At 40.9% G+C, this 18,188-nt stretch overlaps 1 protein-coding gene across 19 annotated transcripts in view; it reads right to left on the bottom strand.

The window, feature by feature from the left end:
* Positions 1-4,483: 4,483 nt before the first annotated feature.
* Positions 4,484-18,188, bottom strand: part of HNRNPR (heterogeneous nuclear ribonucleoprotein R) — a 90,150-nt gene continuing 76,445 nt past the window's right edge. For 14 of the 19 annotated variants that reach the window (XM_037881859.2, XM_043532373.1, XM_043532367.1 and 11 more), the window contains one exon: positions 4,484-17,796. The gene's annotated coding sequence lies outside the window, so the exon portion shown is untranslated. The remainder of the gene's footprint in view (positions 17,797-18,188) is intronic. The other 5 variants (XM_043532376.1, XM_043532365.1, XM_043532363.1 and 2 more) reach the window with 3 other exon arrangements.

The following is an 18,188-nucleotide window of genomic DNA, read 5'->3' as shown; positions in this document are numbered from 1 at the left end:
CCTCACTTTTTTTGTTCACATCCCACAGATAACAGTCGGAGGCCGAGGGCGGGGGGCGCAGCGGAAGAGAGGGAATGCTGATTCAAGACTGTTTAAGGTCTATTATTTGCACAAGTCTCCAGAACACTTAATTCTATTAAAATATATTGAATATGGTGGCCTTGTGTCTGGAGATTTTTTTAAACTTTTGGAAGCTCCTCAAAGGCAGTATGTGTGTGTTCTTATTAGTTAATACATCCATAAGAGCATAAATAAAATAGAGCACAGCTGCTTTCATACCCATCTGTCTTCTCTATTGTACGTACTTTGGATATGAGAGTGTCTGAAGGCTAAAAAGAAACTTGATCTTTTTCTATTTTCAATTCCAGCTGCACATGGCAGTGTGGGCAAGCCCTCGAATGTTTATATTAATGTTAAACTCGCATACAAGTTTAATTCTTTTAAAAAAAATTGTTAAGGGACCTGCTGCTTTGGTTAAAATAAATATGAAGGCAGGTTTTAACTTCAGTCACAGGAGACAAAAGAAAATCCTGTAAAATTTGCAGCAAGCAGAGGCCCCTGTACAGCAGCCTGCTGAGCCTTAGTTTTCATTTTTAAAAAGTACTTTTAGCCTCTCTTGCAAAGACAGGAGGCCGCTTTGGTTTACATTCTCTTCCTACATGAAAGGTTTTCTTCCTTGCAGCCTTATCAACATAGGGAAAGTTGCCCTTAAACAAACCTGTGTGATGTTCTTGCTTCATTTTATTTCAGTTTAATTTAGGCCTGTTGCCAACTGCCTTAGGCTTGACCTACATGGGCAAATTTTTCCACTATAACCTAAGATGTGAATTTAACCCAATATAATTATACTGGTACAACACTGTGTGGACACTTATTTGATAAGAGTGCTTTTGGAGGTTAGTTTATATTTCTTGGAAAGGGGTCTAAGCTAAACTGAAGGAAAAAAAAAAAACTACCAAAAGGAGTGTGTTCACATGGAGGGATTATACTTGCATAAGTATAACTCAAAGTTCTTCATGAAGCCTGTACCTTAAGCTAAACTTTAAAAAGCCACTCAAACCAATTTAACTGTATTTGTTTAAATTGACCCCTTAGATTATACTGGTGTAACATTCCTCTGTGTAATGAAAGGTTTCGGAGTAGCAGCCTTGTTAGTCTGTATTCACAAAAAGAAAAGGAGTACTAGTGGCACCTTAGAGACTAACCCATTTATTTGAGCATAGCTGTAGCTCACAAAAGCTTATGCTCAAATAAATCTGTTAGTCTCTAAGGTGCCACTAGTACTCCATTCCTCTGTAGACAAAGCCAGCCAGCCAGCCTATAGGCAGCTCTGAGAACTGCCTGACATCTCTGAAACTGAAGAATATTTTAAGTGTCACTTAACTATTTCAGTGCTGATTAAAGTTCAGCTGACAACTATACAGCGTAAGTATAACTCAAAGTATAGCTGACAACTATCTAATATGTTGATGTTGCTTCCCTATTGGGATCACAAAACCAACTGGTACTAATTTTCAAATTTAATTGATGTAAAGCATCAGTGTTTATTTAAATGAAGCTGCCACACAATTTTCAGTCTGCTGCATCCAGCATTGCAGACTCCAAGAACGTTGCTGCAGGATTTTAGGTACAGCTAACTATAGAGCCTCACTTCTAAACAGCTCCTGCCTCACCAAGAAAAAAACCCTGAGACATAGGGCCCACTCTTTATCTGCAGCACACACTCAGTTTCCACTGACTTCAGCAATTCGCACAATCAAGCCCAAATACTAAAGATGTGTTTCTTTAGGTTCCAGTGGAATCCAAATGCAGAGACAGGATTGGAAGATATTTAGTACAAGATGACACAGCCTTTCACATCTAGGCCTACAGTTAAGGATGTGCCCAAGTCAGTGGTAGCTAACCTTCCCAAACAATGGTTAAATCAGTTCTGCTCCCAACAGGATCTTCAGCAGACACAGGGAGGCAGAGTAATTGGGCTGTGGAGAAAAGCTTGCTTTGTGATGCTCACCCACATTGTTCTCATCCTAAATTGCCGCGCTTAACCCATCATTAGTCACTAAAATAATTTCCATAGAACACACACTGCACAGCTCTCATGCTACTAAGCAAACGCAATGGTGAAACAAGCATCAAGTGATGAACAGTTGGAGCTTTAAGAAAACTTGACAGACTTCACAATACTGTCCTTGAGTGGGAGGAGGGGGCGACTAAGACGACAGCACCGCTTTTACATACCTAGGAAACCCAGGAGTATTGTCATTTGCTCAATGTTAAAAGGCCTGCACATAAGCATTCTTCAGTAAGATTTGTACATGTGACCCAGAATAAAGCCCATCTACAGCAGATCTCAGTGCCAATCACTACCTAGTCAGTTTTAAGAGGATTATAAGTCAAGAAATACCCAGATCATGCAGCCCAGTGCTAATGAGAAGGGCCCTGCAAGGTCAGATGCTCTGTTCCTTTAATTCATCATTTTCCCACAGAGCTACCAATAAACATGCCATCCTCAACATCTTGTCCCAGATCTTGAACTTTCATTTCTGTTAAGTTGATAGGTGTGACGCTCTGTACCTCATAGGAACACCCTACACCCCATGTTCATCCTTATACGATTGTGTGGTATCCAATGCAAAGTTTGTCATGTGGGGTGTCTTCAGAAGGCTCATGAGGCACTGATCGCTGTTATAGTAATGTTATAGCTTGTAATTTCATGTATATAGTTATGAGGCTGAAAATGTGTCCTCCTGGTTTAAAACAAGCCCAATCAAAACACTCTCCAAGAGCAGACAGGCAGTTCACACCTCATCAGGCCATGTATGGGACAAACCCAGTCCAGCCTCACACGAACAAAGGACACTGGCCTAGGCAGCAACAAAGGATCTGTTGGACTCGAGTCACCCCCCTTCCTTTGGTCAGTTTGGGACTACGATGAAGTAATGCTCACCTGAGCAAACCAAGAGGGAAGAAACATGATAAAAGGGAAAGACATTTGCCATGCTCTTCCTCTCTCTTCCACTTCCATCTGCAGACATCACCACCAAGCGACTGAAGCACTGATCAAAGGGGAGAGCCTGGCTGAAGGACAGCCAGCCAGCCTCTGGTGAGAAGCATCTAAGTTTGTGTGGGCATTGATCAGCTTAGAATACGTTTTGCTTTTATTTCATTTGACCAAATTTGACTTGTGCTTTGACTTATCACTTAAAATTTATCTTTGTAGTTAATAAATTTGTTTATTCTACCTGAAACAGTGCATTTGGTTTGAAGCGTGTCAGAGACTCCCCTTGGGATAATAAGCCTGGTACATATCAATTTCTTTGTTAAATTAACAAACTCATGTAAGCTTGCAACATCCAGTGGGCATAACTGGACACTGCAAGACAGAGGTTCCTAGTGTAGCGTCTGGGACCGGAGATATTGGCTAGTGTCATTTGGTTGCACAATCCAAGCAGCTTACATGCCAGAGGCTTTGTGTGAACAACCCAGGAGTGTGGGTTCTCACAGCCGAGCAGGGTAAGGCTGGCTCCCAGAGTCAAGGATTGGAGTGACCAAACAGATCACTGGTCCAGATAACACCAGAGGGGAAGGTCACAGTAGGGTTGACTGATTTTTGTATCTCTGTGGATACTGCTATATTAGCATGTTGGTAAACTGCAATGAGAAGACAGTAAAGGAAAAGGAATCCGCTTCTGTCTCTGGTAAGGTGTGTATTCAGAATTAAAAACAAAGCCCAGCTGCTTGTCATGACTGACCAGAACAGCTCCCAAAGGGGAGAGGGACTATAAACTGCATCTGTGCCTACATTTTGCATGTCAATTCCCTTCCTCCACATTTTTGGTACCTAACACTCAATGCCTGAAGTCAGTTCAGCACATGCTTTTGGCACAAGCAGCGAGTGTTGCAGTTGTGGATATCTGCATTCCGGCAGGTATTTTGATTAACTTTTTATTATTATTATTATTGCACCACTGCAGCTGACAGTAAAACCAAGCGGATACTAAATTCCTCTTTCAGTCACTAGTGTAAGTTCAAAGTAACTGACTTTCTTTTTCACTACGGTAATTCCAATCAGGACATGGCCCTTAATTGGGGCAAAGAGACAAGATCTCAACCAAGAACATCTGAATGTAATTGTTTTGATTTGTTTTTGGGATTCTTCCCCCCACCCCCACCCCCAAAATGGCCAAAGTTACTGAACCATGCTCCACAGGAATCACTTGATAAACTTTAATTTTACTGATATTTTCACAATTGAATTGAGCCAATACATCTTCAGAACATCTAAACCAGCTACATGATTTTTGAAAACTAGGGTGGAAAGTATTTTAGTTGAAAGCTGAGCGCTCGTATACAGAGTTCCAACCCAAAATGAATGGTTATGACAGAGGAGTCCTCTTCTCTTGGTTTAGCAGGGAAAGGGTGCTGCATTGAGAGCAGGTGACATGAAAAACACCCAGATCTTTGGAAAACAGCCACAAAATACTGACTTCAGAGAGATGTTTATTAGAGGAAACTGGCAATTACAAGAAGGACCAATAAAAACATACAATACACATGCATAGCTTTCAATACACTACAAAACTACAAAAGAGAAGACTGTAAAATACACTTACAACACCCACCTGATATTTTGATACACATGTAGTTCATTTCTTGGATCACATACTGTCTGATCAGCAGGTACAGGAGTTCCTTGAAGAGGACAGCAGTCTAAACAATGCTATTTTTGCATCATTTTACTAGCTGTCATTTGTCCCTTTTTATAGTACCAACGTATTCCAAGACAAAAAGGCCTTTCTTCCAAAATATAGATTGAATACATTGTTCTAGCAGTTAATTCTTAACTTGAAAATTCTTGTAGCAACTCTGTTTAACCTGCATCAAGGTATCCACAATATTCTCCTGAATCTCTTCCTTTGTAGTCTGAATTCTCATGATTGATTTAGAACAGCAAATAAAAATACAAGATCTAATACAAGAAATATGGGATTGTATCAATGATATCTTATTTTCCTGCTCTCAAATTCTTATGGCTCATTATTCCTCATGAAACATTTCAGCTTCTAAACAAGCGTTTATATAGTCAGGGTATCAACAAGACCTATCACTTTCATAGGTATGAGGGCAGCAATTCAGAAATTTAAACGGAAGTCCCCTACAAATGAGCAGTCTATGCAAATCTTGTATAAACATTAGAGAATCTTGACATATTTGCCAGAGTCACTTTTCATTAGCCTTCACAGCAATCACAGCAAACACTACCTTAAAACTTCAATGAACTTAATTATCTGTCCTTAACCACCTATCAGTGGTAGAAAGCTGCATTCTCTCACCACAAGGCAGGCAGTGATACCTAATTTGAACATGTGCGCAAACTGCCTGGAAAAAAAATTGGTACCTATACAGTGCTTTCCATGTGAGATAAGTGGATATGCACTATTCACATTCTACAGATGGTGAAACTGAGGCACAGAAGTGAAGTGACTTGTCAAAGGCCACAGAGCAGGTCAGTGGTAGACCAAGTCCTTAATTCCAAACAGTGTTCATTACTCCAGACCATGCACCCTCTAGACAGCTAAAAATGTGTTCCTAGCTCTCCTTGCATTGTTCTTTAGATCTTATCCTGATTTCAGCTGCTTCCCATACACTTCACACACTGTTCTGGGAATTTAAGATGAGACAATGTTAGGGAAAGGCTTTTTACTGCTTACTTACCATTCTCTGTTACCAGCTTGCACCTCAACAATGTTGTTTCATTACTTCTTAAAAAACACATTTCTATTAAGATTTTGAAAATATATAGCAAAACAACCAAACAATAGAAAAAAGATATTAGCCAAGCAAAAGATGCACTTCGCATCCAAGTCTTCTCATGTTAGTACATTACAGAGGTTTTAAATTTGATTAATTACCATTAACATTCACAATATTGGCTTCCACTTTTAGTGTAGATTCCAATTATTTGTAGTGTTGCTAAACCAAGCTATCAAAACAATGAATTGGAAATAATTAAATTCTAAAACTAAATAGCAGAAGGATACAGCAATTATAAAAAGGACACACAAGGAAGAAGAGATGTTTTAGATTCTATTCATAACAGATAAGGCAGCTCTAAAGGAGAGTGATAAAGGAAGACCATCCCAGACCGAAAAATCTGTGAAGACCCATGCTGCATCAAGGCAAAGGAGGCTGGTGCTGAATGAGTAGATACAGTCTGATATACAACTGTCAGTAAATAACGTGGATGGATTAAGCCTCACACCCAACTTTGGCCAGGAAACCACTTTGTTCCTCTAAAGATGTGAATACGACATTCTGTAGCCAATGCCTCCCTTCCACAGCAGATTTTATTAGGTATTAGTAATGAAAATACTGATCTCCCAAAGGAAATATCTGGCAAACAACTGTCAGGTAAAAAGCAACGTAAATGTACAGTAGAACCTCAGAGTTACAAACACCAGGGTTATGAACCAGCCAGTCAACCACACACCTCACTTAGAACCGGAAGTACACAATCAAGCAGCAGCCGGGGGGGGCGGGGGGTTGGGGGCGGGAGAGAATACAGTACTACGTTAAACATAAACGACTAAAAAATAAAGGGAAAGCAACATTTTTCTTCTGCATAGTAATGTATCAAAGCTGGATTAAGTCACTGTTCAGCCCTAAACATTTGACAAAACCACAATGTTTTGTTCAGAGTTATGAATATTTAAGAGTTATGAACAACCTCAATTTCCGAGGTATTTGTAACTGAGGTTCTACTGTACAACAAACTGGCAGACCTTATGTACGTGGGGTCTTTGCGTTGTACAAATAAGCCAAAATTGTAGTTGAACAGATAAAAATGTTTGTTTTGTATCTGATTAATTAGGCATTATCTTGAAATGGTGTAGTATGAAGAACTAGGAAAAAACACCAAACACTTTAATCTGAGCTAGACACTAACAGGCATGTGTGCTTAAAAAAAAACCAACTAACCCACTTTCCAAGTAGAAATCAGAAAGGGAGAGGTCTGGGAATGGTGTAAAGACGATTTACTGCTTGTGTTCTTCCTGCTGTACACTGGAAATCTCATGTGAGACCACTAAAAGATCAGCTATAGAACAGATTGTTACTTTGGTTACTGTCACTTACTGTCTCACTGTGTCCTTGTACCCCCATCAATCTGTCCGTACCCATTTGCTGCCTTCTACTTCGATAGCAAGCTCTTTGTGGCGGGGACCATTTTTTGTTCTGTGTTTGTACAGCACCCAGCCAAGTGGGGTCCGGGGCCATGAGTAGGACCACTAAGCACTATGGCAATACCAATAAAAGGCAATCTAACAATCTTGGACTCAGTAAGCAGTGTCCTTCCTAACACTTCTGAAGACAGAATGAATGGTATTCCACAACACTTCTCACAGGCCTTGTATGCACAAGGAATTTTATCAAGCTGCACTGATGGGAGCCCTACTGTAGACTGGGGTTTGGTGGCATCGGACTCTACTACAGTTGGACTAAAACACTGAACAGTAAAAAATTTTAGCTAAATCCCCTATTGTCCATAAAGCCTTAAAGTTCCAATTGAGCCCGGTGGAACCACAGGAGGCTGAGGGGGCACCTGAGCTGCAGAGCATTACTCAATACCGTGGAATGGATTTTCAGTGACAAGCACAATCCATGACACTAAAATTAAAGATAGCAGGCAACAACATAATTTACTGACTTTACTGACAGAACATCTTGTAGCTAGTCAGTATAATCACAAGGGGTGAATAGGCCGAACGATCACCAATTCTGCAGAAATTAATTTTATGATTCCTCAAGAACTACTTGGCAGCTGTGATTCACAACATGGGGCCGTTTCTCTGCAAGATGAAGACAACCAGAGAAAACTTCAGTGTGTCGAATTTTGGGGAAGTATGAGCTTGCCAAGTCACACAATTCCGTCCCACTAAGTCACTCTGCACTCTTTTTTCACTCTGGGAAAAAGCAATGGCTGATGGATTTGCAGAGTCACAGATCCACCAGTGCTGCCTCAGTCCTCCCATCGCTACACAATGCAGAGCAAAGATGTAATCCAGACTGAACAAGGGTTCCAGAATTTGCAAACAGCCCTGCCCCCACACAAAGCTGTGTAACACCTGAGCAATGTAGGGGAGCAATCCAATACTGTGGATCTAACAGTTGTGAAGCAATCTGTTTATGAAATGTACTGACAGGGATAAGGATTTTGAGTTCACTTTACTAATGTCAGCGGAGTGTGTGATGGTTCATTGTTTAACTGGAGAAAAAAAGAGGAACAGAGGGGGTATTATAAACAAAGAAAGTTATTTATTTAGTATCTAAGTGCTGTGTGGTCTCCACAGAGATGTATACATATTTGGAGAAGGTCTTCTAAATGACCTTATTTTGGTGACAGGAAGCTACAGAGGAGGACAGGGGGATTTTTCTTGCTTAGTAGAAGTACTACCTATATCCCAGATAGAGGTTCAAATGAATTAAATGTGAATTAAATGCAAGCAGCAGAACATGTGGATCCCCTAGAAATTAAAAACAAGGTTCAATTTGGAATTTTTCTGACAAAATCCACCTTATCATGGTTCTAGGAAAAAGAAGAATTCCTTGGAAGCCAATAGTATCTCTGGATATAAATGGAACCAGATGCTTAACTATGTAGTCATGAGTAAGTACCACCATGAAAATCTTACAATTCTGGAATGAGGAAGATGTTTCCTGCAAGATAGAGTGGCAGGAGCCTGAGGGGAGAGGTTTATCTTCTCTTGGAGCATGGATCATGCCTCAGAAACAGGCAGATGTATTCCCTAAAATGAAAGGGTGGGTCACCTGTGCACCTTGATGGTTTTTATCCTCCTCCATTTCTATGCTTATTTCAGTATTTTTGCTCAGTGACCGTTGCAAAGGAAGTTCCTATCACTATCAGAAAGTAAGTTCCTCAGAACCGCAGGCCTTTAGTTTGCTTTACAAAGCGTAAGAGAGCAGGTTACGAACAAATGGGGGTCATTTAGTAATGGTTTTGGAAGCAGAACATATTTGTAGCCACTTTGTATCCAAAAAACTTAGGTCAAACTGAAAAACAGAACATGAGCAAAGGTTTAAACCAGAAAATATGGGCCTCAAAAATGCAAAAAAAGAGAGAGGGGCTAAAGATCAAAACACACAGGAAGATCCAAATACGCATACTGTCAGAACCACGTTAGATCTGGAGAGAAAAACAAAGGGAATCATAGGAAACACTTTGTTCTGAAGTTCCAGTAGAACTCTACCCACTCCCTTCACCGTGTAGGTAAGGTTTGGTTGATACGGGTCAGTACACTTGAGCTGTCGAACAGTTTATTAGACCTCCACCTGGAAAGCTGACTTAACATCAAGCCAACAGAGCCCAAAGAGGCAAAACACCTGCCCTTTTAATGGATGTTCATGTCAAAGAGGAAAGTAGCACTAAGATCTCACCTACTCTCTCCTTCCAAGGGTCTGCGCCCACGCAATAGTGTCTTCACTATTCGGGAGGTTCAAAGCCAGAGTGTTGCACAGGCAGGAGGCTTTACTTCAAGCATGGAAGTCTTAGGGAAGTGGTCATGAACAAAGAGACATCAGGAATTACTCTGGCTCTGCTTTCCCTCTCACAATCCTAATCAGACACACAGTAAGGCAGCTGAGCCTTCCTCAGTCGCTGAACTCTGTACTTCGCTGAGGAGGGTGGTGGGGTTTTCACTCTACTTTGCCTTCTCCTTCCTTCTATCCCCTCCTGCATGGCATAAGTCACTTGCACTAGTACTGCAGTATTATTGGTAGAGAGTGAGCTCCCCAGTGATACATTATAAGTGCACACTGAAGTTCCCAGTCATTACCATTCCAGTGAAGGGAATTAAGCAAAAATAATCTACAATAGCAGAAATAGTTCCCCAGTTTCCTGCCACAGAAAGTTGTTTAAGGCTGAACCCTGCACAACTAAAGAACTAACAGTGTGAACTCTTTAAAAAGATTAGCTAGATGCTGAAGGTGCTTCTGTGTGCCAGAAAATTAATTTTCTACATTTGCAAACAGAATTAGTTTTAATATTAGTAAATGGGAGCTTAAATTTTTCTGACAAAGCAAGGACTGTGAGCCACAAAACTATGGTTAGGCTCCTAGATAATAGAATTCAGGCAACCTAGAAAGTTAAAAAGGAGAAAGATTTTTAAATGAATGGAACATTCAAAATACTAAATGGAAGATGCATACAACTTCCTCTACCTTTCATTTATCCTTCCACTAGGAATTAGTTTTCAAAGTGGAAGGATATATTGCATAAACCCTCTCACCCACCAAAAAGTAAAACTGTTAGAACATGACTCACAATATTTATGTTTAAATAGCAATTAGCCACCCTAGAGTGAAAAACAGTCTGCTATTTGGTGGACTTGTTGGGTGGCAGAAGGCATTCAGCCAAACAGCACATTCTGTCAGTTTACTACTACAACATAGCATTGGAACATCATGGTTTCCTAAATTAATGTGCAACAAAGCTCAATTGTTACACAAAACTAGAGAAATTAAGACAAAATATATCAAATTCATTATCACAAGTTAAACCTTCTACCTCAGGCTATTTTAAATAAAGAGCTACTGGACCAAAGTTAAGCCTGGTGTAAGCAGAGATTCACTGCAGCTGCTTCCCTGTTATTGAATTGTTCTTGTTGAATGTACTGCAGAACACAACACTAATAAAATTTACACATTTGTGCTTTAGTAAACACGCACACACACACACACACCCCCCCAAGAGAGTGGCTTACAAATGTCATGCCATATATTTTGGGAAGCAATTTAGTGCAGCATAAAGCAGACGAAAACTATACCCATTTTGGAAGCCTGCTTAAATTGTCTGTGATATTACCAATCACATTTCCGCTTCTGCATCTCAATGTTCCTCCCAGAATGATGTTACATTATTCAAATGAAACATGCAAATTCTAATTGTAAAATATTTTAGAAGTTTTTCAATATAAATTCAAAGCTTATCCAAGATGCAATTTAACTGATCTAGCCTGATTTCAAATGGCGAATGTATTGACATGGAGAGGAACAGAACAATTATTTGGATGAGATGGTTCAAGAATGCCTAAAAACAGTAATGGGGAGAATATACAAACAACACACAAAACTACACTGTAATTTGAGTCCAGTTTGCTCTTCGGAAACATGAGAATGAAAAACTAACATTACTTACCATACATCTAGATTTGTAGCATCTGATGAATATCCTAAGGGGAGGGAGGCTAAAATGTATTAGTAAACATGGGAGAGAAGACAATTTAAAAACAGACACTACTAAAATGTCATGAATAAATTAAAAATCTGGACACAGTTTGAAGATTTCTGACTGGTGTTTCTCAATGGAACGGGAGATAGTTAACCATTTGCAAAGCATCTGCTCATTTAATAGGTCATTAACATGGCCATCCCCACTCGTCATGGAAAGTTATTTTATATTAGGACATAGATAACAAAAAGGTTTTTCACTTCTCCTTTCCTTACACCAGCGTCTGCATTCTTCCAGAAAGGAGCAAAATAGCATTCAGCTCATTGACTGAGCTGTGATTAGGACATAATTTAATATCACAGGGAAGTAGAAGGACCATACACTGGTATCACACCACTTTGCACATATGATGAAGATGTCATTGTCAGTATATCACAACTGAATGTAGTCCAAAGTATCCAGGTGCCTTTGGCACTACAGTTCAGTCCCCTTATTATAATTTGGAGCTAAAAATCTCAGTCCTTTTTTCCAAAGAGCTCTCTCTGCGTGACCAATACTATCAAAGGCTCTATGCTTTCAAGGCAAAGTGTCCTGCCTGCACTAAGCCATAGCAAACAGACTTGGTGCAAGAAGGTCCCTGCAAGGGGGATGGAATACAGATGCTCCCCATCAGTCAGCACATCTATAGCTGGAATACATGCCTACCCTGTTCGATGAGGAAATGGCCAGCAGATCCATGTAACTGCAGATCCAGACCCCATCCCTGGCCTGACTCTCCTTTGGTGTCTCAGAATCCTGCATAGAGCAGTACTCCATGGTACATATCATCCCATGCAAAGACACTAGGAATCCATTTCAAACCACCGCAACAATGGAACACTGAATCCACTGCCAGCAGGATACTCCATGCTGTAGAAAAGATGTGCCCCTTAGAAACTGTAATAGTCACAAGTAAAAACCAATCTGAAGTTTGACCCTATCCCCTAATAGACTGCATCTCCATTTGTGAGCATCAGCTCTCCCCTTTATCCCTCATTGCTAGCAGTCAGTATTACCTGGCTTCAGCTGATTTATCCAGAAGGAAAAAGGCATTTTTTTTCTTTGCTATTATGGACCGTGTATTCTTATTCCTTACCCTACCCTATTCATTCCCCACTGGCTGCTGCGATTGTACCAACACACCTCTGGGTGTGAAAGACAGAATTGGTCTAGGATACTGAAGCAGAAGTGGGACATTAGAAATGCTGTATGGTTGTTCCACATTCCCAGTGGATCGACTATATTCAGACTGTCTGGTTCTCCTTCCTCTGAAGGAAAGGCCACCCACTAAACCATTAATGCAATTTACTCTGAAGGGAATAGGTGTTAAATCTTTAATATTAGTAGCCTCACAGTTTTCTCTGATATACAGTATGTCCTACAGAGCAACCCTTCACTAGCCTGAGGGAGATGAACCGGATGATCTAGTAGGGTTTTTGGTTTTTTTTTTGGTTTGTTTGTTAATATCTAACTTTTGTTATACTCTCCTGGTTTTAACACAACTCTAGTAGAGACTTGTTAATCAAGACCATTTGTAATTGTTACTGGCTATATGTTTATTGTGAATTAACATCTACATTTTGAATGAGGCATGACTCTCCCGATGTGCTTATGCAGAAATTATGTAAATTTTATAGGGTTGCTTGCCTCTGGACTCTTGATATAGTGCCCTGAAGCCTTCAGTAAGTTACCAAGCATCGACTTGAAGTGTCCTTTTGAGTAATGCCATCTGCAATGATTCCTAATTCAGAATTACTACACAGCCACAACTCCCACTGGTAATTCTGACAACTACTCTGTCAGAAAGAGCAAAGCTCCCATCAGCAGAACTCAGGGATGGATCTATTGCCTTATTCAGTTTTCTGTGTCTAGTTTATTGTAGGATACCACACAATTTTAATATGAAGTCATAAAAAATGACTTTTTGCTCTCTCAAGACTTGAATTAATTCATTGTCAGATGCTTGGTTAGAGATCCGAGATGGCAAAAAGAAGATAGTACACACACACTTCAAGCCGGTAAAATGCCTCCTGGTTGGCAGGTGAAGGAATTAAGACATCAGATTAAACTAAAGCAGTAAGTATACAGATACATCATTTATATACTACCACTCTGTTGGTTGCCATGCAGACAAGCAGTTTGTGTCATACTTTTGAAAGGTCAGATTTCAGCCAGGAAACAGGATATTTTTATTAGCCAACAGATTTTTGCCATATTTGTAGATCCCCTTAGAAATCTGACCTGTGATCTTTATTTACAAGTAGTTCCATTCATTCCAATGGGACAAACTAATGCAAATAAGACATGTAGGTATAGGACCAATGTAAGAGGGCAGGGTTGATATGAGACTATCGGCACTTTAATAGTTTATGTGAACAACCCAACTCAGTTACTTTCTTAAAATCTAATGTGGGATCCCAGCCATGTCTTGCTTCCCCCCACCAATAGATCACTACTGCCATCTTGTCCTCCAAACATCCCTCCACACCTGCATTCAAGGAGGTTGAGGCGCAGGGAAGATGGGCATGGGTCTCAGCAGCTATCAGAGGCAAACTTTCACAAGAGGAGAAGAAACGAAGATTTTAATTTACACTAGTGATACTTCACTCTGATACCACCATGCTCTCTTTCTTTCCTCCCAAAAGACTCCTGGAACCTACTACGGATACCAGTGATACTCGGGACCAGCTACTCCATTTCAAAACTTTCATTTTTATGCAAACAAGTCATTTTAGAAGATTTTATTAGCTTGATTTAGACATTTATAAAGTGAAAGTATCAACTTTCTAGTCAGGCCTGTTACTGTGGTTTATTGTACCTAAAACTCTTGGGGTGGGGTATCAAAGCATTCTGCCTTTAACACAGCATCAGGAAATCCAGAGTTGCATACTTTCACTGTCTTCCTGGAGGCCACTCCAGGAAAGCTCAGGTCAGATAAGCAGGATCCTCTGTGAAACAATATGCTGTGTTTCCCTAATGTCCATCTGGACATGCTGAGTTACGAGAAAGCGATCATCTGGCCATGGTCACATACATCATGAAACAGTGATTCAGTTGGGACTATACCCTAGAATCCTCCAATTTGTTGCTACATTTCCTCCTTCAGGACTGCACTCAAAAGGTACGTACCAGAAGAAGTCCAAGTATATGGGAATGGAGTTCACAGAAGTCTTTAATCTTACCACTTTAGGCACTGCATGACTTGGCTTGCAGGATTTTCAAGTAAGCAGACTACACATCCCCCTTTCTACACACCGTCCCCCCAATTTGCCTGTTTTCTAATACTCATTGGTTGTTATTCAATTCATTCTATCTGGTAACTATTTTAAACAGGGATCACTGATGAAGGACCTCTGGGAGCTGTGCTGGCTCTGTTCTGTAGAGTTAAGCTGCTGATGTGAGTAGTTTAATATTAAATATATACCCCTCGAAGTCTAGACACATTAAGACATAAGAAAAACATTGGGCCTATGAGAGTGGGAACCTCTGTACATGGGGTTAGCAAGCAACCTCTGCTTACTCGAGGGATTCCTTGCCAGGAGATAGGTGGATGAACAGATTGTTAGGGGACACTGTGCTGTAGCTAGGAAATGCAATTTTACTTAGACCCTTTTAAAATGATTCTAAGCTCTAATGATTCAAGCTTCTAGCAGTGGCTTTACTTTGAAAATAAGGGATGCTTTATCACCTCTAGCATACTCCATTAGTTCTCTGTTGCCACTCTAGTGGCTCTGACAACAGTATTAAAGAAGTTGCCCTAAGCAAAATGCAATGCAATCAGATTCAACATTGCGCTGGACTCACTTGACACATGCTTAAGTGTTTTGCTGAATATGGATGAGGTTAACCACATGTCTGAAGTCAAGCCTGTGATTTGCTAAATCAGCACCTGTATAATGAACACCCAACATGGCACGTATGGGCTGCACATGACCAAGAGTATAGCACTAAGAAAAAATGCACCAAAACTAGAGTCCCTTTGGAACAAATCTCAGCCGTACTGCTGCTGGCAGCCATCATCTATTGAAAGAGGATGTATGTCATCAAATGGAATCCAACGTCAAAAATTCCATGCTGCCTGTAATACCAACACTAGCACTCCTGCTTTTATCCAGTGTTTTCACCAGTAGAGCTCAAGGCACGGTTAGAAATGAGCATAAGTATCATTACCTCTATTTACATGTGGGAAACTAGGGGAGAGATGGAAAGTGACTTGCTGGTTTAAGGTTTTAAAAAAATACTTTTGTAAATAAGCTGATTTTTAGGGCTGTTGATTACAGTTACTCACACAATTTAACTAAAAAAAATTAATCGGGATTAATCGCAGTTTTAATTGCATTGTTAAACAAATAGAATACCAATTGAAATGTATTAAATATTTTGGATGTTTGCTACATTTTCAAATATATTGATTTCAGTTACAACACAGAATACAAAGTGTATAGTGTTCACTTTATATTATTTCTGATTACAAATATTTGCACTATAAAAATGAATAAACAAAAAAATCATTTTTCAATTCACCTCACACAAGTACAGTAGTGCCGATCTCTATCATGAAAGGTGCAACTTACAACTTAATTTTGTTTCATAATACACTCAAAAACAAAATGTAAACATTTAGAGCCTACAAGTCCACTCAGTCCTACTTCTAGTTCAGCCAATTGCTAAGACCAACAAGTTTTATCTCCTGTAAATGTAAACAATGTTGCAACTTCTTATTTAAGTCACCTGAAAGTGAGACCAGGTGTTCACATGGCACTTTTGTAGACCGGTGTCACAAAGTATTTACGTGCCAGATGTGCTAAACATTCGTATGCCCCTTTATGCTTTGGCCACCATTCCAGAGGACATGCTTCCATGCTCATGATGCTCGTTTAAAAAACAATACATTAATGAAAGTTGTGACTGAACTCATTGGGGGAGAATTGTATGTCTCCTGTTCTGTGTTTTACCTGCATTTATTTCATGTTATAGCAGTCTCAGATGATGACCCAGCACGTTGTTCGTTTTAAGAACTGTAGTGGTCGTCCCTCCCCTTCTGGGTCAAAGGGAGGCCATGCTGCCTCACTATGCCATTGGGATCACCACCTGGTATCTGGGGGAAAACTAGCAAATAGGTGTTAGCATCCCAGACAGGGCTAAATCCCCAAAAGTCAACAGGCTCCAGCCCTTAGGTATAGACAGGGCCTCCCAGGAGTCCATATGCTCTGGGGCCCTTAGCCCAGGGCCAGAGCAGCCAACAGTCTTTAGTCCCTGGACCCTTTAAACAGGGGCCAAGCAAACCCAGTAGTATATGGGTTCTGGGCGCTTTAAGCAGGAGCACAGCAAACCCAGCAGTCAATTAGCTCTGAGCTCTGGATGCAGAGGCAGAGCGAACATCCAGGAGTCAATAAAGCTCTGGGTTCTTAGGCACAGAGCAAACCCAGTAGTCAATTAGCTCTCGGGCTTTTGATGCAGAGCCAGAGCAAAAGCCCCAGGGGTCAAACGTCCTAGTTCCGGCAGACAACCGACAAACAAAGGCCTCTGGATCTGGCGAGGAGAGGCTGCCACCCCAGGGGGTGAGGTGACAGGTGGGGTCCGGGCCCACCCACCCTACTTCACCAGACCTCGACCCCAGGACCTAACAGTGGTGGAGTGGTCCGCCATTGGGTTCAGCGGAGATTCCAGCTGCAACATGGTGACCGTTGCCTCAGGCAGAGCTACAGCCCGACTGAGGTGGCTGTCCCTGGGGCCTCTTCCTCCCCTCGGGGTATACCTGGATCAGCGGGGCATCCTCAGTCTCTTCTGGGGAGGTGGCCAATGGCAGTCCCGGCAGGTCCATGGCAGATGCAAGTTCTCTGGCAGGCAGGGCACCACTGGGTTTCAGCAGCAGAGTCAGCAGCCAGGAGCGAGCAGGATTCGTTGCTTCCCTCCGTGTCTCCAGCTCCAACTGAGCTGGAAGCCCCGCCCTTTATAGTTCCTTTCCCCTGTTACTCAATTCCAGTGGAGGGAGAGGCAGACCTTGCTCCACCCACTTGGGCACAGAGGGTAGTTCCTCCCTTCCTGGCTCAGAGGGAGGCCACACCGCCTCACTACAAAACACTTTCACTGCAGATTTGACAAAATTCAAAAAAGATACCAATGTGAGATTTCTAAAATTGCTATAGCACTCGACCCAAGGTTTATGAATCTGAAGTGCCTTCCAAACTCAGAGGGACAAGGTGTGGAGCATGGTTTCAGAAACCTTAAAAAGAGCAACACTCCGATGCGGAAACTACAGAATCCAAACCACCAAAAGAGAAAAATCAACCTTCTGCTGATGGCATCTGACTCAAGATGATGAAAATGAACATGCGTCAGTCCACACTGCATTGGAACATTATTGAGCAGAACCCGTCATCAACATGGACACATGTCCCCTTGAATGGTGGCTGAAGCATGAAGGGACATATGAATCTTTAGCACATCTGGAATGTAAATATCTTGCGACGCCGGCCACAACAGTGCAATGTTCTCAGTTTCAGGTGACACTGTAAACAAGAAGCAGGCAGCATTATCTCCTGCAAATGTAAACAAATTTGTCTGAGCAATGGCTGAAGTAGTAGTACTGAATGGACTTGTAGGCTTTAAAGTTCTACATAGTTTTATTTTTGAATGCAGTTATTTTTTGTACATAATTCTACATTTGTAAGTTCAACTTCCATGATAAAGAGATTGCACTACGATACTTGTAATATGTGAATTGAAAAATAATTTCTTGTGTTTTTACAAGCATCTGTAATCTGTATACTTTGCGTTCCATGTTGAAATTGAAATCAATATATTTTAAAATGTAAACATCCAAAAATATTAAAATAAATGGTATTATATTAACAGCGTGATTAATCGCTATTCATATTTTTAATCACTTGACAGCCCTACT

The sequence above is a fragment of the Chelonia mydas genome, chromosome 19 (genome assembly GCF_015237465.2).
Source record: "Chelonia mydas isolate rCheMyd1 chromosome 19, rCheMyd1.pri.v2, whole genome shotgun sequence".
NCBI classification, from domain to species: domain Eukaryota; kingdom Metazoa; phylum Chordata; order Testudines; family Cheloniidae; genus Chelonia; species Chelonia mydas.
The sequence above is the reverse complement of the archived record's forward strand: the minus strand, read 5'-3'. Positions and strand labels throughout refer to the sequence as shown.